Source organism: Phyllobates terribilis, unplaced genomic scaffold, assembly GCF_046119375.1.
Source record: "Phyllobates terribilis strain yellow unplaced genomic scaffold, ASM4611937v1 Scaffold_10__3_contigs__length_209671492, whole genome shotgun sequence".
NCBI classification, from domain to species: Eukaryota; Metazoa; Chordata; class Amphibia; order Anura; family Dendrobatidae; genus Phyllobates; species Phyllobates terribilis.
Window position 1 is genome coordinate 55,043,100 of NW_027362770.1, and position 25,121 is coordinate 55,068,220.

At 42.4% G+C, this 25,121-nt stretch overlaps 1 protein-coding gene across 3 annotated transcripts in view; it reads right to left on the minus strand.

Annotated features, from left to right (window-relative positions):
- Positions 1-25,121, minus strand: part of FSTL4 (follistatin like 4) — a 1,654,952-nt gene that overhangs the window by 719,859 nt on the left and 909,972 nt on the right. The window lies entirely within an intron of this gene.

The following is a 25,121-nucleotide window of genomic DNA, read 5'->3' on the forward strand; positions in this document are numbered from 1 at the left end:
ATTTAAGTGGTGAAAATATAATGTGGAAATTAGTAAAAAAAAAACATTTTTGCTTTTGTCGCCATTCTCCGAGAACCGTAATGTTTTCATTTTTTGGGATATGGCACTGTGTGAGGATGCACTCTCAGCTAACATTTTTATTGATACCATTTTTGGGTAGATACAATGTTTTGATCTCCTCTTATTGCATTTTATTGCAATGTTGTGGAGTCAAAAAAAAAAGGAATTCTGGCGTATTGATTTTTTTTTCGTTACATAACTTTGCATCATTTCAGCAAAATTAAACTACCAGCAATTTTTAACAATCTTATTTGCCTCAAATCTATTTTTTTTTACATTTTGCTAAATCTGGCGCAGTCAAATTTGAAAAGCTTAGATCATCTCTAGAGGGAACATAACATTGTCTTTCCCATGGACAATTAGACATCACATGCAATAACTCTGGGAAAATAATGTTTTTCATTTTATGCTTGAGGTTTCCTTTTTAGGTTTGGCATTAGTGATGAGGGAGTATGTTCTGTTAACACTTTCGGCGAGCATGCTCGGGTGCTTGCCAAGTATCTTCAGCGTGCTCGGGTGCTATGTTTCAGTCACTCCGTGCTCAAGATTTGAGACTGTTTGACAGCTTTAATACATGTGAGGAATGCCTAAGAAATAGGCATTCCTCACATGTATTAAGGCTGTCAAAGAGTCGTAAATCATGAGCACGGAGTGACTGAAACATAGCACCCAAGCACACTGAAGATACTCGGCAAGCACCCGAGCATGCTCGAGTAACAAGCATGCTCGCTCATCACTATTTGGCATCTGTACCCAGTAAGATACAAGATATAAAAAATGAGATGTTATGCAGCCATTTAAATTAATTTCATATTTTGATGATTTTTTTTATGTAATGCAAAAGTCCTTTACATTTAAAGCAAAAACATAAACAGGCTACAATTTCTTTAAATTCTCTTACATACAGTGCAACAAATCTTGATACTACTGGAATAATTTAACAGCGCTAGCAAATAGTACACGCTTTAAAAACATTCTTTAAGACAGCATGGGTTTGCCTTGATGTTTTCCCTACAGCAACGGATCAATGTAACTTCTAAGATTCAACTGCATAATGAAAGCGGAATCGTATTAGATTACCCAGTGTCAAGAGCAGAGACTGCTACCATAACATTAGTAAAATATTCTTTGATTTTAAGATGGCTTAATGTAGGTATCAATATTCTCCTTGCGATATCTGCCACACACAGGGCTGTGTAATGCCTTTATCTTCCACTCATTTCCACCAAGCAATGACTGAGTAAATATAACGTGCAAGATTTTGTAATTATTTCTAAGAGGTTGGTAGCTCAGTTAAAATTGTATTTCTATTGTTAAAGAGGTTGACCAGTACTATATTGCTAGTCAATTCTAAAGAGAGGTCATCAATGTCTGATCAATGGTGGTATGACACCCACAAACCCATCTTTCATCAGTCGTTGATTCTGTCACCAGAAGTGATCAGTTGTGAAGCGAAACTGCACGGTTCTGACAACGATATAGAGACTACAGTGGGCTACTGCACATCCACTATACTCAAATGAATAGCTCAGGATATGCAATGGCCAGCGACAGACACTATACAGTTGACAAAGCTGTATAGTTCTGCTCTGCAACTGAGTACAACCACCCGCCACTGAACAGCTGATAGGTCTGGTGCCGGCTAAGGATAGACCATCAATATAAGGTACCTGACAGCCCATTTAAGGTGAGATCCAGAGAAAAAATAGGAGGACGAGACAGACTACCTGGTATAAAATGTGCAAATTCATTTTATTGAGTTATATTATTAAAATAAAGAGGACAGTTTACAAGGTGGATACAAAAACCAGATGTATGCAACAGTTTGAGATCTTAAACCTGGTCAGTAACACAACTAGGTTTACGTTTAACTAGTTTCAAGCAGATATGATAAAATGTGTATATACCCTATTGTTAATCGTATATACTCATGATCTCGCATTAATTCACAGTGCCCCAATGGCCTAAAACATTGTGTCAATATATAAGTAGTTTAAGTAAAAAGTGCATGGTGATTCAACAGTCTAGCACATGTTACAGGAGCAACATGCACCAGAGAGATCATAAGACAGACTACAATAATGTAGAAAAAAAACCTGATTGAAACAGTGTAATGACCAGAATGCTTACCAGGGGTGGGGGTGCGGTAAAGAAGAGAAATGCGCCTGATGCACATTTCGCGGCACTGCTGTCCGCTTTCTCAAGGGCAGGAGGGCCGCGGGGTAATGCCCGTCAAACCGGATGGGCTGAACAAAGGCGGGCCTGTCATAATTCCACCCAGGAACCGTCCCGAAAGAAGAGGAAGAAGAAAATCAACAAGGTGAGGCCATTGCAGTCGGAGCTTGGCATTCATCAGAGGCAGTCATGGACGCTTCTGGAGAGCAAACCAATGCACATTCTGAACCCTGTTCAGGCCCATCACCCAGCAGAGAGTGAGGTAGCAGTATCCTCACATCGGGAGATTTTGAATTTCTCCGGCAGGAAGCTCCAGGTCTTTTGCGGAGACAGAGAGAGGCTCAGGAGGCGGCGACGGCTGCGTGGTGGGAAGAGATGTTGCTACGTATCCGGGCCCGCCGCCAAGGAGTTGAGGTCCCAGGACAAGGAGACGCGGTGACAGAGGTTGAGGGCGGCCCAGCGGCGGGTGAGTGTGAAACCCCTGCCCTGGCTGCAGAGCCTACCGTAGCAATCCTGGACCTCATGACGGAGTATTTAATACTCCACGCGGCCACCTGGGAGCAGGCTTTGGCTCCGGAGCTGCAAGCGGCAGCTATGAGTGGGGACCTGCGATGCCGCCCTAACGCTGAAGCCGAAGTGCCTGAAACTGCGGAGGAATCCACCGGCTCCAACCCGGACTGGTCCACTGCTGTAGAGGACCCGCAGCAACCTATGTTGACCCAGCTACCCGCTCCAGCAGTAACCTGGCCCGAGGCTGAGGAGTGGACCTGGGACAACCAGAGGGGTGACCTGATGGGCTTCCCCCTGGAGACCCAGGCTGAAGCGCGGAGGAGGAGCCAGTGGTGCAGCGACCAGATCTTCCAGCTTGCTCGGGAGCAGCGTCAATGGGAGCTCCGCTGTGAACGCCTCGAGGTACGGGCCAAAGATGCCAAATCCCGGGCTCATCAGGAGGAGGCCACCCGTCCCAGTCCCCGAGTGGAGGGGCAAGTCGTCCGCTTCCCCCATGAGGCGGGGTGGGGGTTCATCCGAAGTCCCCAGTACCAGGACGACGTCTTTGTCAGCCGGCGGGACGTCGAGCCGCGTCTGAAGAAGGGACACCCTGGTCGGAACCTCTTCCCGGGCGATACAGTGACTTTTTCTCGCCAACAGGGGGTGCGAGGGTGGTACGCCCTGGACGTACACAAAGTGTCCGGGAGCGACGCCACCCTGCGCTCAGCCTCAGGGGACCGGTTAGCCTCCGTCGGGAGGAACGAGCCTTTTCCCAGGAGGGAGCCCGAGGTTTAAAGCAGTCCCCGGCTGTTGCAGTTTTCGTTTACAAGTTTAAGTGTTGACTTTTCTATTTTTGCTTATTTTCTAAACCCGGTTTCTAGAGACATGTGTCCCTGCGGACTGGCAGCAGACAGACTCTTTCCCTTGTAAATAGTTTGCATCTTTTTAGGTGCTCCATATTGGTTTTATACAAAAACCGCAGATATTTTCTACCTCATGAAAACCTGCCAGGGTGGCTCTCTGGGAGGTCCAACTCGGGATCTTCATGCCCTGCAGCCACCCCAGGGCCCACGTTGAGGGTTTGGGACAGGTCCCTCGCACCTCTGAAATGACTCTGCGTCTTTGCATCTTAACCCGTCTGTTTGCACAAAATGTCTCTGGAAAAATGCTAGCACTTTTATAATTTTATACTTTTGTAATTTTATACAGTATACCCTGTTATGCAACGTTTAAGAAGATGTGCCTCCCATAAAGGGAAGATAGTTCATGTTTATATTAAAAGAAAATTTCCTGGGTGTTACTTCTTTTGCAGCCTGCAAACGTGCTGTGTTTTACCAGGGGGGAATGTGGCACCCTGAGGGTTCGACCGCCACAGGGATGCTGCACTTCTCTAATGGAGTGTAGTGTTCCTCCTTTGAGGTAAGAACAGTGTGATAGTCGTGACCCAACCTTTGCATCAAACACCACATTTCTCCACCAGAGGGGGCTAGTATGCACTAGTTGCTGCTCCCCTGGTTACAGGGAGACTGGGAACCAAGAGTTAGGGGAACCAGTTAGTGGGTGAGGGTGGAGGACTTACAAGTTAGTTACACTTTAAATTTCATATTTAATGAAAAGCCATCTTTGGTTATGGTCCTTATTAGTCAAGTCTGGCACTGTGATCTCTCACCCTAGTGTGGATCCTGTGTGGGCCTGCAGGGGAGGGAGACACAGCCCTCGTACCCCGGCCTTGGAACGAGAGGTAGGTTGTAGACCAGGAATGTCTCAACCCGGTCAAGGACCAGGACCAAGAAGGCCCGGAGCTTAAGAGTGTGGCTCCACAGCAAATGGATCCCAGGCAGGATGCAGACGGAGCGGTGTACACCACCTGTCCTCGCCATGCTGATATATTCAGAGGGAGTCCGGCTGCAAGAGGGGTACCGGCCCCCGACACCCGACCTTGCTACTCCAAGTCCTGGTCGGGAAAGCCCTGTAGGCCCAGTGGATCCCACCGGGTATCGGACGGAGCGGAGCTGCCACCCGTGCCCTTCTTCTGAGAGGAGCTCAGAGGGAGTCCCAGCCTATTTGCACACACACGGACAGGAAAGGATTCGGTCTGTAGTTCAGGAACACTCTGGTGTAGGGTCCCAACTGAACGCTGGACTTTCTCGGAGGTTGTCGGACCCCCGACCCTGGTGACCACAGGACTCCGCGGGGAGCAGGGAGTCACCTTCCTTCTGCCATCTCTAAAGTGAGTAAAGCCTTGGAAGTTCACCCCTATGGCCTCCGGACTGTTTATTCTGCGCTACACCGCATGACGCGGCGCCCGTTCTCCTCTACTACTACCCCCTCCATCCTGTCCCTCTGCCCTGAGGTCTTGCTCCGCCTGTGGGAAGTAGTAATAACTTTGGCCGCCATAACACCATGCCTCAGCAGACTACAGCGGTGCTGGTGGCCCTTCACCAGATACCACAGGTGGCGTAGTCTTAAATCAGCCACTCAACCCGGATGAGCCCACACCATCTCTTTTAATGTGACGGCCCTGAGCACGGGTCGGGTCCGGGCCACGGCTGCACCCCATCTCTCCATCACAGGACCTGACACCGAGTCCCCCATCTCCCAGGGTAAACTAAAGGGCTTTTTCGAGTAAGAGGAGTCACAGATGCCCTATGGCTGTCTCCCTTAGCAGCTGTCCACACTAGCTTTCGCAGATAATTCAGTGAACTCCTCTGACGTCATCTTGTTCTACAATTTAAAGCCGGCTCAGGTCAAAGCCAGAACCTTCAGTAGCAAGAAGCAATGACCATAGTTGCCTCAAGTATTAAAGAGTTTGATACTGTTTTACTTGATCCAACTCCAGCCAGGCCTCGTATCACCTCTATTGCTCCTGACTTACATGCTATAGCCAGAATCAGTCCAGCTTACTGTGTATTATCCACATCTACATCTCGGCAAGAAAGTTACCAACTTTCATTGGTGCTTTTCACATCTGACTTCCGAAATCAAAGTAATGCATTTCTTCAAGCAAGTCTTTAGTTTCCCTATACTACACTGCTATACTGTGGCTAAGGATTTTCTCAGCTCAAGTCCCAGTTTGCAAGTATTGCTATTATGGATCATTTTCCTAATGGCAGATACCAGACTGCATTTATTTCTCTGTTATTCCTGTGATCAAGTATTGTCCTGCTGGGAGATACTAGACTGCTTTCCTGTTATTAAATGCATCCCTGCTAGAAGATACCAGTTTTCTATACAGTTACTGTTCCCTTATGTGGACACCTGGCTCCGCTTCATCTGTGCTACTTGCTCTGCTTGTTTGTCTGCTATCCTGCACATCATGTTGTCCTGGTCCTCAATGATTTACAGAGAGGGCATCAATGTAAAAGTAGTGGACAACTTCTTTATTTCACTGCATGTTGATGCTGTGTGACAGCCATTGTTGCTGTGGTGCTATGTCTGTGGGGTGGTGTGGCCTGGGGCTGTGGGGGCTTTGCCTTTCAGCATGGGTTCTGTGTGGTATTTGGGTTGTTCCCCCTACTGATGCTGTATCAGTTCAACAATAGACACCGCATGGCATGGAAACTTTAAGGTCAGGGTCAGGGACCCGCTAAGAGGTACAGTCTGATCAAAATGCTAACTACGAACCTTGTGTTCAGTTTGTACATTTTTACTTAACCACAACAGATCAATGGATGCATTTTGGATGTGTGGTCCATATATATTTTTTCTACAGTTGTAGCACTTTGCAGAGTTTTTGTTGCCATGGAGAAGTAAAGTCAGAAAGCACCAACCTAACAGATACCATTTCACTGAGGATCAAATTTGTCAAAACAATGATATAGTTCACTCAGTCTTTTCAGAAACTTAAAAATGAAGATGCAATTACTTCACCAAGGACGGTACGGTATTTAAACCATAATAGAAGCTGTGAATGTAAATCTAAAACTCTCCACTTGGCTCAGTATACATGGGCAAAGCAGTAATTAGGAGAAGTCCACCTGAGGAGGTGGGGGTGAGGAGATGATGAAACATTTACACTGACATATATATAGTGCTCATTTCATGAAGGTTTTTGCCAGTTTTCTGCCATAAACCCCTTCATATGTAACTCAATTTTTGCTGAACTCAAGGTTGTGTAAAAGTTTTGCAACTTTAGGCATTTTTATGCCAGTGTTGGGTCCTTAATTTGGTGCCTGGCAGACTGTGAATCTGATTGCCCGCATAAGTTTTCCACTACAACAAGTCATATACATGTAAAACATTTCACAACTGCTAAAAGTCCTTCAGCACTTTGCCCACATACGTCCAGAGATGCATAGGTTCGCATGTAACACAAAGCAATAAGTTATTTTCAAATCTACATTTTATGTGCAAAAATGCCTTATTTTTTTTTATTTTAGAGCATAAATAAAAATAGAAGCCAAAGTGTATGTACACTTTATTGATGGCAATCTAATTTCCCTATCTATCACAATCACTGATAATTAACCTGCCAGAAGAGGTCATCTGCGCTGCTTATGGAAATCCAAAAGAATAGTCCAGGATGCAAAGTAAGACTTGATGTGGTTTTATTATTAACGCGTTTCAAAGTCTTCAGACTTTTTCATCGGGTAAAACCACATAACCTTTGTATGTGGTTATATTCCAATGAAAAAGTCAGAAGACTTTGAAATGCATTAATAATAAAACCTCATCAAGTCTACTTTGCCCCAACTATTTTTTCTCTTCAGACATTTCAACATTGTTTTAACCATTGGGACTGCAGCTGCTGACAAATTTAAGTTTAATACACAGCTTTACCAGGTGAGCATTTGCCTGCAACTTATTGTCCTTTAACAGTGGATAAGACCCTATTGCACTTTTTGCTTCTTAGCTTTTTCCTACAAGAATTAACCTATCATTTATTTTTGCATTGTTAAACGCAAGTATTAAAACACAGAGAGAACATGGAAACTTTATGTAGAGGTCATTCTTGGTCAAATTCAAACCTGGGATCCAAATGCTAAACATCATGTTGTTCTCACTATATTTTTCCTCTGCTAACAGCATTTTTGCCGTTCAGCAACACCATCCAAGGTTCAAATGCAATAAAACATAAAGGAGATTTATTGGTCTGCCTGTATCTGTATGTTTTTTTTCAGGTACTCTAATTTCTGCAAACATCTCATCAACATGCAAAATGGTTTTATAGCTACCTATGAAGTAAAGGCAGATTGTGGAGAGTGATATATGCGAGTGATGAGAATCTTTGCATAGTGCTGGAGAACATGTTGATGCCAAATAAGACAATGTAAAACATTTTTAACATAAAACAATTATCAACTTTCATGACCAATGTGCCTCTTGTGGTAATTTCAAACTTAGACCCCAAATCATCATTGCCCTTGTACCTGTTTTTTTGTCTATTTTTGGGTGCTTTGAGACTTTTTTTTATCTGCACCCAATTCACTTTCCTAATTGCGCTGAAATGCAGCGGTGTTCACACAGTGGGTAAAGAGGCAGTGACCCAGGTTAGTCCAACTTAAAAGTCTTTATTTTGACAACTCACACCAAAAAGGCAAATGTTATCCTCTGGATCGCAGCTGGATCATCCATAACAGTCCGTAATGCTGCACTGCTGTGGGTGACTACACTACCGTATTTCTCGCGGGTGCATCAGTGGCCTTGTTTTCTCTGGTTCTGGTCTGTGTTCAGCTTCACACAGACCTGTATTGCAGAGAGAGCTCCTGTTTTCAATATTGTAAACCAAACACTGACACACCCAAGCTCAGCTAAAAGTTTAAATGGGTTTCTGGGACATGGGCCACTCCCAGGACCCGGAGTGAAGGGAAAAATCTATCCCACAACCGATCCTATAGACCTCTCCAAAAATAAAAGTCCATGTCAGGTCTTCATAAATCTGACTTGGTCAAATAGCTTGACCAAGTCGACACTTACTTTTATTCTGCTCTGCAACCACAGCTGTGGCTGTGATTACAATGCACTCCAGCGGGTTCAATATTTTTCTATGTGCATCCTGGGGGGCACATACCGGCCCTCACATATACTTCCCCTCACTGTCTCACAGCACCATTTTTTAATTATTTTTTGCTTGCTTTGTTTTGTTTTTCTGCTTTGTGAGCAGAGTTTAGCACTTCCAGTTGTTTTTTCCTGATTCATCAATTGCGACTTTTTAAAAAGTCACAAAAATTCAATCCAGTCCCCCTCTTGTGAATTTTCGAGTATGCCGCCAATTTGTGGAAATTTTTGTGACTCCTGTTGCCAAACTGTGACTTTTGGAGCCAAAAGGTCACAAAAGCATTTCATATTAATGAATCTTGTGCGCCATTTTGATGAGTTTGGCACAAACAATGTCAACTAGTACTACAAGACAAAAAGGAAAGTGACATAAAAAAACCCACAAATGATTTGGGGCATCTGTGTTTTTTGGAAAGACACAGCAGAAGTATTGATGAAGATATTGAGTCAAAGTTATAAGTGGATTCAAAAGAAATATGAAATATAAAAGAAGGCCTTAAACTTCTTCTTGCTAGATTCACTTTGGCAATCGGGATTATCTCCCTCAAAAAATTTCTGTGTGGAAAATCATTGTCATTCTTATATTGCAATCCGTTGTTTAGATCATCGGTCTAGCTTGCAATAATCAATCATAAATGATAGAAACTTGCACCCGGAGACTGACAATGCCAAGTTGAGATTCGCAGAAATGTTATTTATGATTGCTCAGCCTGCAGGTGGTGCAACTACTATAAAAAAAGCATTTAGCTGGATGGAGCCTTATCAATGTAGTGTGACATGTTTCACTAATTAAATTAGACCACAGCATTGCACATTAAATGTGCTGTACTGAACGGCAGACATTATTAAACAGAGAGACTATGAAAATGGCACATATCAATATTTTCCATGCCTATTGAAAAAAAATCTACTGTAACTCACTGAATTCTTTTTATGATTGAAATAATATTGTTTCCTGCATTTTAATGAATGGTGTTAATAGTGTCTTCAATGCTGTTATTGACTTAAAAGCAAAGTACTAACAGAGCCCTGAGCAGAGATTGGAAATGCAAGGTGTGAAGACTAGGGATCTTCCGTGGGCGTAACGCTACTCAGACAACACAGGGTGAGGGTAAAGCAGCTTGGCAATATTTTATTTAACTACCAAAGGGACAAAAACACATAGAATAGTCCCAGCAAATACCTAAGATGGTGCAAAATTGCATAGTCTCACTCTTCTGCTGGCCTGACGGGAATAGAGCAACTGTGACTTTGGGACTTCCAGGGCCAACTACCTCAACCAGTGGCCCCCCGCTTTTGGCGGGCCCCCACAGAGAGGAGGTAGCGGCAAGCTTAGGAACCTGACAGTCTATTGAGGTACAAGGCCAGGAGACCTGAGGTTCCCACACTGCCTCTCTGAGAGTTTCCATGTGGCCAGATGGCCCCAATCTGGCTTCTCCAAATGTCTCCATGGGTTCCATGTGACCAGAGGGTCCCACCTGGCAAAGCCAAACAACACATTCATGGGGCCAGGTGACTTCATCGTCCCAAAATGTCCTCCCCAAATATATCCATGGGTACAAGAGCAAAATATATATAAAATACAAACAGCAGTTTAAAGGAAATCTGTCAGTAGGTTTTTGCTTTGTAATCTGAGTGCAGCATGATGCAGGGACTAAGACCCTTATTCCAGTGATGTGTCACTTACTGGTGTATTTTCAATAAAATCAGTGTTTTATCAGCTGGAGATTATCACTAGAGGACTAGTTGTCTCATGCCATGTAGTCCTCCTGCTCTGTGTAACCACACCCCCATCACTGATTAGCATCTTTCTGCCAGTGTTCAGTGTACACAGAAAGCAGCCAATCAGTGGTGTGGGTGGGGTTTTGTAGAGTTCAGCATTCTGAGAACTGGTAGAGCTGCAGCAAATGAAACAGTGTTTTTATCAAAACGCTATCAAGCAGACCAGTCAGTGATATATTGCTGGAATAAGTGTATTTGTCCCTATATCATGCTGCTCTCAGATTACATAGCTAAAGCCTGATGACAAATTCCTGTGAAAGATAAGACAATTATATAAATCTATGATTCCATTAACTTAGGTCATTAGACCAATTGTTAAGCCAAAAATTGGCTTCCTGACTGTCCTTTGGGGAAATTTTTGTGTTTGCAATCGCTCCGGTGTTTTTTAGTATGTTCACACGTTGCGTTTGTGTTGCATTTTTCTCTGATTTAAAAAAAATTGTGGCACAAAAAACACATCAAAGCATCTTCTGAATTCATCTTCATTTTGTAAGCTATGCCTAGATGTCTCAAAGTATGTCATCTGAAATAAACATGCCTGCTAGGCTAAGCTGTGGAGAGCCTAGATATCTTAAATTGGTTTACTGGTCTTAAACTACCAGTCTATAGTCACTCTATGTGACTGCAGACTTGTGAATCCTCACATTGCGCACAGCATGCTGTGAGGGCATGTGATTGCAAGTATGCAATATGCATACCATGGCCGCAATCCGACTAGACATGTCCCGCCTCATTCAATACACTTGCATTGACAGTGGAGAATCCTCGCAGTGCTCAGTACACATGATGAGTGGACTCACAAGTCTGCAGTCACATATAGTGACTGCTAACTTGTATTTTAAGACTAAACAACCACTTTAAAAACCTTTTAGATAGAAAAGCACTGGGTACTATTAAAGGGTTGATCAGTATGGCACTTTCTTGAACTTGCGAACTCTGTATAAAAATATAAAATACTATGTAAATAGCTGGATATAGATTCTATTCAATAAATTTCTATTATTTTTTATACAGCTACTTCATCACTTTGACATATGTTCAATCAACGCTATCCTGGCTTGAGATGAGCCAACCCGAACTGTTTAGCACCGGACACTGAGAGTCCGGTACGAGCCCCGAACTCTCAGTGTCCGGTGCTAAACACCGAACACGACCTTCTCCGAGAGAATTTTCTTCCCATTCCAAAGTTCGGGTCATCATTGTTTTCAATGGGGTTTGGGTTCAGGTTCGAGTTCGAGTACAGTTCTGGTACCTGAATGGAACTTTTGATTAATAGAGTCAGATTGGGTACCGAAACCCAAATTTCCACAGGTCCGCTCATACCGCTGGCCAATTCAAGTAGTGCCTAAAATTAATTTATTTAATTTTGTGATTTCAAACAATAACCTATCCTATGTGTCCAGGGGAGATTACCTGTATAATACAGAAAGTAACATTGCCATGCTGTCACGGGTGTGTCGCCACGAAGATCGTCACGATTACACAGCCTGACTTCTCGCAGCTGAGTTTTTGGTGTTTTGTGTTTTTCGGCAGTGAGGGAGTTAACTCTCTCTCTCTGTGCTAGACGAGGTCCAGCCTATCCTAGCTGCAATCAATGCTGCAGTAGTGGGACTCCTTCAAATGCCTGCCGGTCTGTTAGGGAAGTGTCGGTGAAAGCTTTTCATACAGACAAACAGAGCGGATCGTGGTATTTTGGAGTTCTGAGCTAAGTGTATTTGGTGTGGTTTTTCCCTTCCTCGCTTTATCATTTATCTCCTTTCCCGTTGGTGTTCCCTCTGTAGTAGTGGTGTAGTTTTTGTATGCAAGGTGGTTTATGGTTTGACCCTTGTACTGTCTCGTTCGTCTTAGTACTGAGTGTTGGCATATTATTTCCTGTCCCCTATTGTTGTGATCGGGGTCCTTCTCAGGACTAGATTACTGAGGTGCAGGGATCCTCAGGAGGTAGGGGTTATGCTGGCGGCCTGGACCTCTGTACCTTTAACAGTACCTCCAGGAAGAGGGATTAGTCAGGGCCCCAGCTTAGGGTCAGCTTAGGCCCCTGACCTCCTGTACGCAGAGTCAGTGTGACATATGCTCATTACTCCAAGTAATAATGCAGATTGTTCAGATTCATGTGCTATGGATTCTAAATATAATTCTTGCAAATGAGCCTTAATTCAAATTTAGACATGATATGACAGGCTTCTAGTGACCATGAGGGCCATTGCCTTGTTTATTTCAATGTGGTTTGGAAAGAAATTGTGCTGGGAAGAAAGGGATTCATCTTTTACATTAATTTTTACAGAAAAGTGAGTTAGTAAATCATTTTATGCCAGGAGTAATAGCCCGAAAAAAAAGAAAATAGGTCAAAGCAATAGCACCCAGATTGCTATCAGGAGTTCAGGACCATCTGCTTTGATCCACCCTATGTTTTTGATAATTTTGGGGTTCTATGATCCAATGCTTTTTAAGTTTCAGATCATAGGCAGAAAACCAGACTTTTATTCTACAGATTTTCTGATGTTCCTGAGCCAAATCATATAAACAGGACTCTTATGACAGTGTCTCTTTAGACCTTGAATCACTGCAAATAGCATTCTGTCTAGTCTGCTAAATGCAATTATGTCATTCCACATTGTACACTCTGCAGGTTAATCATGGATAGATGTATGTATAAAGTTTGAGAGTAGGGAAATGTTTCCAAATGAGAATATCCAGTTAAAGAGAAATATTAAAATGACTTGTCAGGGAAATAAAAAAGAATGAATGGAGTAACGGAGATTATATTTTTTTTAACCCCTTCACAACATATGGAGTAAATTTACTTCATATGTCATGCTGCTTCCTTTGATGCGGGCTCACATGTTGAGCCCGCATCTTTCCCAAAACATGACAGCTGATTTAATCAGCTGTCATGTGCTTTTAACAGGAGCGAGTGGAGCAGTGCTCCTCCCACGGACGTTGACCTGTTTAACACATGTCAACAACAGAATACATCATTCCAAGCTCCCATCGGCGCACCCATTACGTGATCATAGGACACTGATTGGTTGTCATGACAGCCGTGGATCTGCTGATGTCATTACGATCTTCCTGTGAAAGCCGACTCTTGGCCAACGTTCATAGGAGATTGTGATTCTGCTATACATAGTAGTGCTGAAGCCCTGCTATGTATATCACAAGCAATCAGATGATTGTAGATTCAAGTCCCTTAAGGGGACTATTAATTAAAAACATTAACAAATAAAAAAACAAAATTACAAATCACCCCCTTTTGTCCCATTGAAAGAAAAAGATATACATATTTGGTATGGCTGCATTTAGAAATGTCTGAACTATAAAATATAAATTAAATTAATCTAATTGGCAAACATTGTATCGAGAAAAAAAATTGAATTAGGTTAGTTTTTTTTGGCCAGAATAACATTACAGTAAAATGCAATAAGAGGCAATCAAAGCATCATAACTTTGACAAAATGAAATCAGTAAAAATATCAGCACAAGGCACTAAAATAAGCCCTCACATAGCCCCATATCCTGAAAAATAAAAACGCTAATGGCCTTGTAAAATGGCAGCAAAAGCAAAAAAAATATCATGAAAATTTCCACATTTTTCTCCACCACTTAAATAAAAAAACTATACATGCTTGGTATCTGAGCACTCATACTGACCTAGGGAATAATATTGCCTGGTCAGTTTTACCATATATTGAACATGGTAAATAAAAAACCCAAAAAACAATTGTGGAATTGCATTTTTTTTTGCAATTTCAAAACACTTGGAATTTTGTTCCAGTTCGAAAGTACAACTCGTCCCCCAAAAATCAAGTCCTCATATTGCAATATTGAAAAATAAAAAAAGGTATGACTCTGGGAAGAAGGGGAGGAGAAAACAAAAACAAAAAAATGGAAAATGGCCCGAGGAGAAGAGGTTAAAGGACTATGGCCTTTATGAAAAACCATAGAATATTGACAATTATGGAAACAGTGCTGATTTCAGGTAATAACATTTACTGTAAAACACTGGTTGAAATTTTTTTCACTTGGCACAAACTGCAGACCAATGTTTAGGATGGCTAAACCGCTACTCATCTTAATTGTAAAAACTTTCATGAAGGTATGTCCACGTTTAGTATTTGCAGCAGAAAAATCTGGAGTGTTGGCAGGAAAAACGCTGGGTAAAATATGTGTGTTTTTGATGAATTTTTGCTTGCATTTTTTGATGCGTTATTTTTATGTTTTTTTCCCATTCATTAAGATGGGTGAAAGAGTGCAAAATTGCTGGAAGATTATACATGCTGCAGATTTTAAACTGCTTCAGACATGCAGGGAAAAAACTAAGCAGCATGTTCATGAGATTTCAGAAATTTCATTCACTTTGCTGCAACAGTAAAAGCTATGTTTTCTTCAATGCAAAAATGTGATGAGGGAATTAATTCAAGTGGAATCTACTAAGTCGGATCATCTCATCTCTACAGCCACATATCACATTTTAGATAAGGAAACATATATTTTACTATTCCCTACCAGGTAAGTAACTGCAAAAGATACAGGGGTTGCAATCGCACCCAGGCCCTGGAACCTAAGGGGCCCCAAAAATCTCCTTGGCTTATATGAAAAGACCAATACTACTGCAATAATTGGTTCCGCCACTGTTCCCAACTCTTTAGCATTCACCCACTGAAATGCCTTTTACAATGCCAACCAATATCCAAAATTCACTCTGATCATTCATCATAAAATATTTTTTACAAGAACTATGGCAAACATTTCCCATATTGAATATTAGGGCATGTAGACTTCTTTAACCCCTTCACCACGAGTCTGTTTTCACCTTCCAGACAAGGCCAAATAGTACAATTTTGACCAGTGTTACTTTGTGTGGTAATAATTCTGGGACACTTCAACATATCTTATTGCTTCTAAAATTGTTTTATCGTGACACATTGTACTTTATGATAGTGGTAAATTTAGGTTGATATATTTTAGTTTTTATTTGCGAATACATCGGAATTTTTGGGAAAATTTAGAACATTCGGCAAATTTTTAAATTAAATTTTTATTCTCTTAAACCGCATAGTTATATCACACAAAATAGTTAATAAATATCATTTGCCACATGTCTGCTTTACATATGCATCATTTTTGAAACATAATTCTTTTTGTTAGGAAGTTAGAAGGGTTAAAATTTCATCAGCAATTTCTCATTTTTTCTACAAAATTCATGAAACCAATTTTTTTAGGGACCACATCACATGTGAAGATACTTTGATGGGTCTATATGACAGGAAATACCCCAAATTATAACTATTTTAAAAACTGAACCCTTCAAAGTGCTCAAAACCACATTCAAGAAGTTTATTAAACCTTCAGGTGCTTCACAAGAATTGAAGCAATGTGGAAGAAAAAAATGAACATTTAAATTTTTCCCAACAAAAATGTTCATTTTGCCCCAAATTTTTCATTTTCTCAAGTGTAATAGGAGAAAATGGGCCATATTGTTTCTTTGGCAATTTCTCCTGAGTACGCCAATACCCCATACTATGGTATCAAACTGCTGTTTGGGCGCACAGCAAGACTCAGAAGGGAAGGAGCGCCATTTGACTTTTGGACTGGATAATTGTCTGGAATGGATAGCGGACTCCATGTTGTGTTTGCAGAGCCCCATATGTACCTAAACAATGGAAAACCACCCACAAGTGGCCCCATTTTGGAAACCACACCCCTCTTGGAATTTATTTATTGGTGTACACCTTGTACAGACAGGTGCTTCACAGAATTTTAGAATGTTGAGCTGTGAAAATGAAAAAATACATTTTTCCACAAAAATGTTGTTTTTAACCCAAAGTTTTAATTTTCACAAGAGTAATAGAAGAAAATGTACCGTCCAATTTGTTGCACAATTTCTCCTGAGTACATTGATACCCCATATGTTGTGGAAAACTACTGTGTGGGCATACGGCAGGACTTGGAAGGGAAGGAGAAGCAATTGAATTCTGTGTCAAATGAATGTCAAATTTGAAGAGGCACTGACATTGAAAAACAGCAGAAAATTCTCAATTAAACAATTTTGCTCTGATTGTTCCACTCCTGAGTTTGACTTACAAATACTGAGGTAAAAAACTGACCAGATACTGAACATGTGAACATGACCTAATATAGAGACACAGACTAGTAGACCGTCTGTGAAAAAAGAGCAATATACACTGCTCAAAAAAATAAAGGGAACAGTCGAATAGCACATCCTAGATCTGAATGAATGAAATATTCTCATTGAAAACTTTGTTCTGTGCAAAGTTGAATGTGCTGACAACAAAATCACAAAAAAATCATCAATGGAAGTCAAATTTATTAACCAATGGAGGCCTGGATTTGGAGTCACCCCCAAAATTAAAGTGGAAAAACACACTACAGGCTGATTCAACTTTGATGCCTGGGCATGCTCCTGATGAGGTTGCGGATGGTCTCCTGTGGGATCTCCCCCCAGACCTGGACTAAAGCATCCGCCAACTCCTGGACAGTCTGTGGTGCAACGTGACATTGCTGAATGGAGCAAGACATGATGTCCCAGATGTGCTCAATCAGATTCAGGTCTGGGGAGTGGGCGGGTCAGTCTATAGCTTCAATGCCTTCATCTTGCAGGAACTACTGACACACTCCAGCAACATGAGGACTGGCATTGTCCTGCATTAAGAGGAACCCAGGGCCAACCGCACCAGCATATGGTCTCATAAGGGGTCTGAGAATCTCATCTCGGTACCTATTGGCAGTCAGGCTACCTCTGGCAAGCACATGGAGGGCAGTGCGGTCCTCCAATGAAATGCCACCCCACACCATTACTGACCCACTGCCAAACCGGTCATGCTGAAGGATGTTGCAGGCAGTAGATCGCTCTCCATGGTGTCTCCAGACTCTGTCACATCTGTCACATGTGCTCAGTGTGAACCTGCTTTCATCTATGAAGAGCACAAAACGCCAGTGGCTACTTTGCAAATCCTGGTGTTCTGTGGCAAATGCCAAGCATCCTGAACAGTGTTAGGCTGTGAGCACAACCCTCATGTGTGGCCTGCTGGAGGTCATTTTTCAGAGCTCTTGCAGTGCTCCTCCTGTTCTTCCTTGCACAAAGGCGGAGGTAGCGGTCATGCTGCTGGGTTGCTACCCTCCTACGGCCCCCTCCACATCTTCTGGTGTACTGGCCTGTCTCCTGGTAGCACCTCCAGTGTCTGGACACTATGCTGACAGACACAGGAAACCTTCTTGCCACAGCTCTCATTGATGTGCCATCCTGGATAAGCTGCACTACCTGAGCAACTTCTGTGGGTTGTAGAGTCCGTCTCATGCTACCACGAGTATGAAAGCACAACCAACATTCAAAAGTGACCAAAACATCAGCCAGAAAGCATTGGTACTGAGATGTGGTCTGTGTTCCCCACCTGCAGAACCACTCCTTCATTGAGTGAGTCTTGATAATTGCCAATAATTTCCATCTATTGTCTATTCCATTTGCACAACAGCATGTGAAATTGATTGTCAATCAGTGTTGCTTCCTAAGAGGACAGTTTGATTTCACAGAAGTTTGATTTACTTGGAGTTATATTCTGTTGTTTAAGTGTTCCCTTTATTTTTTTGAGCAGTGTATTAAAGAAGATGTCCACTACTTTTACATTGATGCCCTATCCGTAGGATTGGCCAGGGTCACACACGCTGATCAGCCGTTATCGGTGTCGGCGGAGGCTGCCGGCCGGAAGTGCTCATCTGCGGGGCTCCGACGTCAAGTGGTAGTGGCCGCCTCAGTGTACTGTACATCCGCCTCCTATTCAATTGAATTGTAGGTGAATCTGCAGAACACTGCGGCGGCCATTACCACTACCACTTGACGGCGGAAGCCCGCAGGTAAGCACCTCCGGCTGGCAGCTGCTGCCGCTGGCACCGATAGCAGCTGATCGATGGGGGTGCCACGTGCGGGACCCCGGACGATCATACATTGATGCCCTATCCTATGGATAGGGCATCAATGTAAAAGTAGTGGACAACCCCTTTAACCTTATGATAGTTGAAGGGGTTTCCCCCCAAAAATGAATTTATTACTAGTGTTGAGCCACCCCCGTAGTGTTCGGGTTCGGTTCGGTTCGTCGAACACCGAGATGTTCGTGGAACTGTTAGTCGAACACCTTAGAACACTGTCGAACACCGTCGAAACACCGTTAAAACCAATGGCAGGCAAATAAAAACACATAGAAAACACCTTCAAAGGTGTCCTAAAGCTGACAAACTGCTCAGAAGACACTCTCTTTAAAAAAGCCGGCCGGCAATTCAGCATCTGTACCCGACAATTTAGAACAGAAAGAATAGTGCATCACACATAGATTAGATAGATAGAAACATTTCAGTCACATATATAACAAGTACAGTGATAGTGTTGATTACTGTACTTGTCATTTAGTGTTAAAATAAAGGATTTATTTAAAAAAAATTTGGCGTGGGGTTCCCCGTAATTTTAGTTTCTAGCGGAGGATAAGCAGACGGCTGGGGTAGATGTTTGAAGCCTGGGAAGGGGGTAATACCCACAGAGCTTCCCAGGCTACTAATATCAGCCCCCAGCTGAATACCTAGCCTTTACTAGCTATTAAAATGGGGGATCCCCCCAAAAAATGACGTGGGGTCCCCCCTATTTTAATAGCAGGCAAAGGCTAGGCAGACAGCTGGGGGCTGATATTAATAGCCCAGGAAGGGTGCCATAAATATTGGCCCCCTCCCAGGCTAGAAACACCAGCCGTCAGCCGCCCCAGAAATGGAGCATTCCATAGGATGCACCAATTCTGGCCCTTAGCTTCCCTCTTCCCACTGCCCTGTAGCGGTGGCAGTGGGGTAATAGGGCTGGGGTTGATGTCAGCTTATAATGCCAGCTGACATCAAGCCCAGGTTAGTAATGGAGAGGCGTCTATAAGACACCCCCATTACTAACCTCATAGTCAAAGTTAAAAAACAAACACAACACCCAGAATAAAGTCCCTTAATTGAAATAAACACACAATTCTTTATTGTTCTAAATTATACTCTACTTACCCTCACGCACATTCCAGCTGAAGCCAACGATCTCCTGCAATAAAAATAAAATAATAAACCAATATCATCCTTACCTTTCCATGGATCCCAGGAAGGCTCCAGCTCTGCTACATTCACATGACAGGCTGGATCGCAGCCGAAAGCTGCCATCCAGCTTGCCATGCCGCAGACACTGAGAAGCCCAGGCATGCTTGCGCTCCTCAGTGTCTGGCTGTGACGGCATCCAGATGAGCCGAGTTCATGTCCAATGAACTCAGCTCACCTCATGCACGTCACTGACAGCGTGGGAGAATTCTCCTGCGTATGCGGTGAGCGTGATAGAATTCTCCTGCGCTCACGGCAAGCGCAAGAGCAGGAGAATTTTCCCACGCTGTCAGTGATGTGCATGAGTGAGCTGAGTTCATTGAACTCAGCTCACATCATGCACGTCACTGACAGCGTGGGAAAATTCTCCTGCGCTTGCCGTGAGCGCAGGAGAATTCTCTCACGCTCATGGCAAGCACAGGAGAATTCTCCCACGCTATCAGTGAGGTGCATTAGGTGAGGTTAGTTCATTGGACATGATCTCGGCTCATCTGGATGCCATCACAGCGAGACACTGAGGAGCGCAAGCATGCCTGCGTTTCTCAGTGTCTGCGGCATGGCAAGCTGGATGGCAGCTTTCGGCTGCGATCCAGTCTGTCATGTGATTGTAGCAGAGCTGGAGCCATCCTGGGAACCATGGAAATGTAAGGATGATGTTGGTTTATTATTTTATTTTTACTGCAGGAGATCGTTGGCTTCTGCTGGAATGGGCGTGATGGTAAGTAGAGTTTAATTTAGAACAATAAAGAATTGTGTGTTTAATTCAATTAAAGGACTTTATTCTGGGTGTTGTGTTTGTTTTTTAACTTTGATTTTTGGGTTAGTAATGGGGGTGTCTTATAGACGCCTCTCCATTACTAACCTGGGCTTGATGCCAGCTGGCATTATAAGCTGACATCAACCCCAGCCCTATTACCCCACTGCCACCGCTACAGGGCAGTGGGAAGAGCTTGGCTAAGTGCAAGAATTGGCGCATCCTATGGATGCACCATTTCTGGGCGGCTGACAGCTGGTGTTTCTAGCCTGGGAGGGGGCCAATATACATGGCACCCTTCCTGGGCTATTAATATCAGCCCCCAGCTGTCTGCCTAGCCTTTGCAAGCTATTAAATTAGGGGGGACCCCAAGTCATTTTTTTGGGGGGGTCCCCCATTTTAATAGCTAGTAAAGGTTAGGTATTCAGCTTGGGGCTGATATTAGTAGCCTGGGAAGCTCTGTGGGTATTACCCCCTTCCCAGGCATCAAACATCTGCCCCAGCCATCTGCTTAACCTCCGCTAGAGACTAAAATTACGGGGAACCCCACTCCAATTTTTTTTTTAATAAATCCTTTATTTTAACACTAAATGACAAGTACAGTAATCAACACTATCACTGTACTTATTATATATGTGACTGACATGTTTCTATCTATCTAATCTATGTGTGATGCTCTATTCTTTCTGTTCTAAATTGTCGGGTACCGATGCTGAATTGCCGGCCGGCTTTTATAAAGAGACGTGCATGAAAACACTAATATTTTTTTTAATAAATCCTTTAACACTAAATGACAAGTACAGTACCCAACACAGTCACTGTACTTCTTATATATGTGACTGACATGTTTATATCTATCTAATCTATGTGTGATGCTCTATTCTTTCTGTTCTAAATTGTCGGGTACTGGTATATGCCGCTGCTGAATTGCCGGCTTTTCATGTTTCACTGTGAGCACTGTTCCCATCGATTTGGGCAACCACTGTATTGCCACAACCACCATGGCTGTGCCATTACAGTGAGTGACATACAATCCCTGCATAATGTGAAAAATCCAGTTAGGCTTTTGGTGCACGAACAGTTATCGAACAGAACGTCGAACAGCCGAATTTTTTGCAAATCGTTCGCGTTCGTTGAACGACTCGAACATCGCCCAAAACAGCTCGAATTTGAGATTGGCGAACAGTTCGAGTCGAACACCGCTAATCTCTATTTATTACCTGTCATTATATATTGGGTGATAAATGCCTGTTTGTTGGGAGTCTGACCACTGTTTTCTCACCAAGTACAAAGATCTCCTCACTATAGTTTGGATTAGTCAAACATGACCTCTGTCTCTCTAATCATTTGTATTGGACTGATGGAGCTAACCTGCTATCTCCATCAGTCCCATAGACATAAGCTGATGCCAAACCATTCAATCCTTACTGAAATTATAAAGAAAGGAAGATTCCAGTAACTGGTTGGGGTATCAGTGGTGAATAGGTGATAAATGTCTTTCTTAAGAGAATCCATTTAATAAGACTAACAGAAATAAAGTTTTTCTTGCATGTTTCATAGCACACATTCCTAAAGTGTATAGAGATAACCATGACATTACTGTGTGATGGTGCAGAAGTAAGATCCAATCCCATTCAATGATACATAAGAGAATTTGACACTCAAAGTAGATGAAAATAAATAAATGATTTAATATGCAATCCAACAATAAGGTTCCCAAGCGTTTCGGTCTGCACTAGACCTTTCTCAGTGTGCCTATTGTCCAATTGAAAAAGATACAAGATTGTGTTTATTCCCTTGGATGAGCTAGGAAGGGTTGAATGTGGTGTCTATTTGATCCAGTGATCCAGTGTTTCAGCACTTCCTAGCTGATTTAGGAGGATAAACGCAATCTGATATCTTTTTCAATTGGACAATAGGCACAATGAGGCAGGTTTAATGTAGACTGAAATGTTTGTGAACCTTATTGAAAGATTGCATATTAAATCATTTATTTAATTTCATCTACTTTGAGTGCCAAGTTTTCTTACGTAATATTCCAAAACTGTGTCCTTAAACATTTGTTTCGTCAGTATACATACAACTGTATGGACTTAACCTTTAAAACTCCTTCCTGACATGGTTATTTTTCGTTTTCACATTTTCTTTTTTCCTCCCCCTCGTCCAAGAGCTATAACTTTATTATTTTTCTGTTAACACAGCCACATGAAAAGTTTTGATTGGCACCATTAATTTTATCATATGATGTACTGGAAAGACGGAAAAAATTTCCAAGTGCGGCAAAACTGCAAAAAAAAGCGGACATTCACAACATTCATTATATGGTACAAATTACTCAGCAATATATTTCTTCAGGTCAGTATAATTCCAGCGATACCAAACATACAGTTTCATAAAAAAAAGTCTGAAATTTGTAAAAAAAATAAATCGCATATGATATCATATTCCAAGATTCTTAACGTGCCAATTTTCAGGCAGTGGAGCTGTGTGAGGGCTTGTTTTTTGTTATCTTAGATAGCATTTTTATTGATACCATTTTGAGATGGATATGATGTTTTAATTGCCTCGTATTGCATTTTTTGTAATATTGCAGTAACCAAAAAAAACATAATTCTTTTGTTTAGATTTTTTTCTCATTATGCCATTTGCAGATCAGGTTAGTTAATTTGATATTTTAATATATTGGACTTTATTAAACATAGCGGTACACGTAAGTGTATTTTTTTAAATTATTTTTTATTTGCAATGGGGGAGTAGGGTGGTGATTTGAACTTGTATGTTTTCTTTCATTTTTTTCATATTTTTAAAAGCATTTTTTTGCTTCACTTTTCATTGTGCTTGTTAGTTCCCTCAGGGGACTGGAATCTGCGATCATCTGATCACTTGTGCTATATACAGCAATATCATAGTATTGCTGTATGTAGCAAAAGTCACTGTCTAAGAAAAAAAACAGCCATAGGCTGGTGTTCACAAGAAAACTATCTTGACAGGCATGGGGGTCTTCAGCACACCCTGGCCATCTAGGCAACTCATTGATACCCCTCAATAGCATCATAGGGGAGACGGTAGGCGCATAGAAAGACATATCTCACTTCTAGCGGGCTGTGAACAGGTTAACTGCCACAAGTGGTTAGATGCAAGCGATGACTTAAAGGGGTTTTCCCATCTCCAAGATCCTATCCCAATATGTAGTAGGTGTAATAAAAATAATATTAGCAAATACCTCCTATTAGAAATGTAGTATAGTATTTTTGATTCGCTATGTTACTTACTTCATGTGCAGGCATTGCAAGACCTTAGGTATCCATGATTACGACCACTAGCAGCTAGCTAACTAACTGTCACTTTATCAGTGGACGTAACCATGGATAACTAAGGTCCTGTTATGCCTGCACATGAGGAAAGAGACATAGCGAATCAAAAATACTATACTACATTTCTAATTGGAGGAATTTGCTAATATTATTATTATTACACCTACTACATATTGGGATAGGATCTTGGAGATGGGAATATCCCTTTAATATCACAGCCTTCATCTGCCAGTCAAGGAGCCGGCATGTGACATACCAAGCGTCATGTGTCGGCAAGGGGTTAATACAACTATGCAAAAAAAGTATGTCACACATTTCCAATGAGAATCAGTGCCAGACTGGAGTGTATATAGAAATCATGAGGCTCAATAGCAAAATTCCTAATCAGGCCCTCACACTTCCTAAAAAAATTGTTGGTGGGGTCACAGCACATAGGCAAGATCAAAGAAAGGCGTATTTCCCAACTTTTAAAGACATGGAGAGATACATGTATTGTGGCATTTACAAAGTAATTTTTCCATTTTGCATCTATTGAACTCCATTGGTGTTCTCACCCACTATAATACCCCTTTTATGGTCCTCATAAATTATAATGCCAACAATAATGTCCTAGACAGTACCCTCCGCACTCACAAAATGATGACCCCACAGTAACCCCCTGCACAGTATTAGGCCCTTATATTTGCTCCCACAATCCCCCAACACTGTAAGATGGCCCACACAGTCCTTCAACATAGTATGATGGCTTTTAGAATTAAAAAACATTGTAAAATGACCCACACACTGTATAGTGGTGCCACACAGCTGGCTAGACAGTATAATGGCCCCCAAAAACACATCTACATAGTATAATGACACCCACACACCTCTTCATACAGTATAATGGCTCCCACACAGCCCCCACACAGTGTAATGGCCTCCACACAGCTCTCCATAGTATTATGGTACACACGCAAGGTAATGGCTATCATACAGTATAATGGCCCCATACATGTCCCTCACACAGTATGACAGAGGCGTATCTAGGGGGTGGGCAGCCAGGGCATGTGCCTCCCCAGGCAGTTGAATTCTGCACCCCCCTTCCCCAGACCGGGATTCGGACATTCTCTGAATCAGATGTCAAGCTGACAGTCCACTCACAGAAGGTGCAGCACGCTGACTCCCAGCATTTAAATGTACTTGCGTCTTCAGACGCAAATACGTTTGAAGCTCTGACCATCGGCTTGACCATGCTGCTGACGTCACTCGCCAGCGCCCAGAAGAGAGAAGACCATCGGTGGTAAGTGCTCCTGTGGCTATGGAACTGAAGATACAGAAGATTCAGCATGGGGACGGCTATTTATTCAGTGTGCAGGGGGGCTATTTATTCAGTGTGCAGGGGGACTATTTATATAGTGTGCCAGGGATCTCTTTATTCAGTG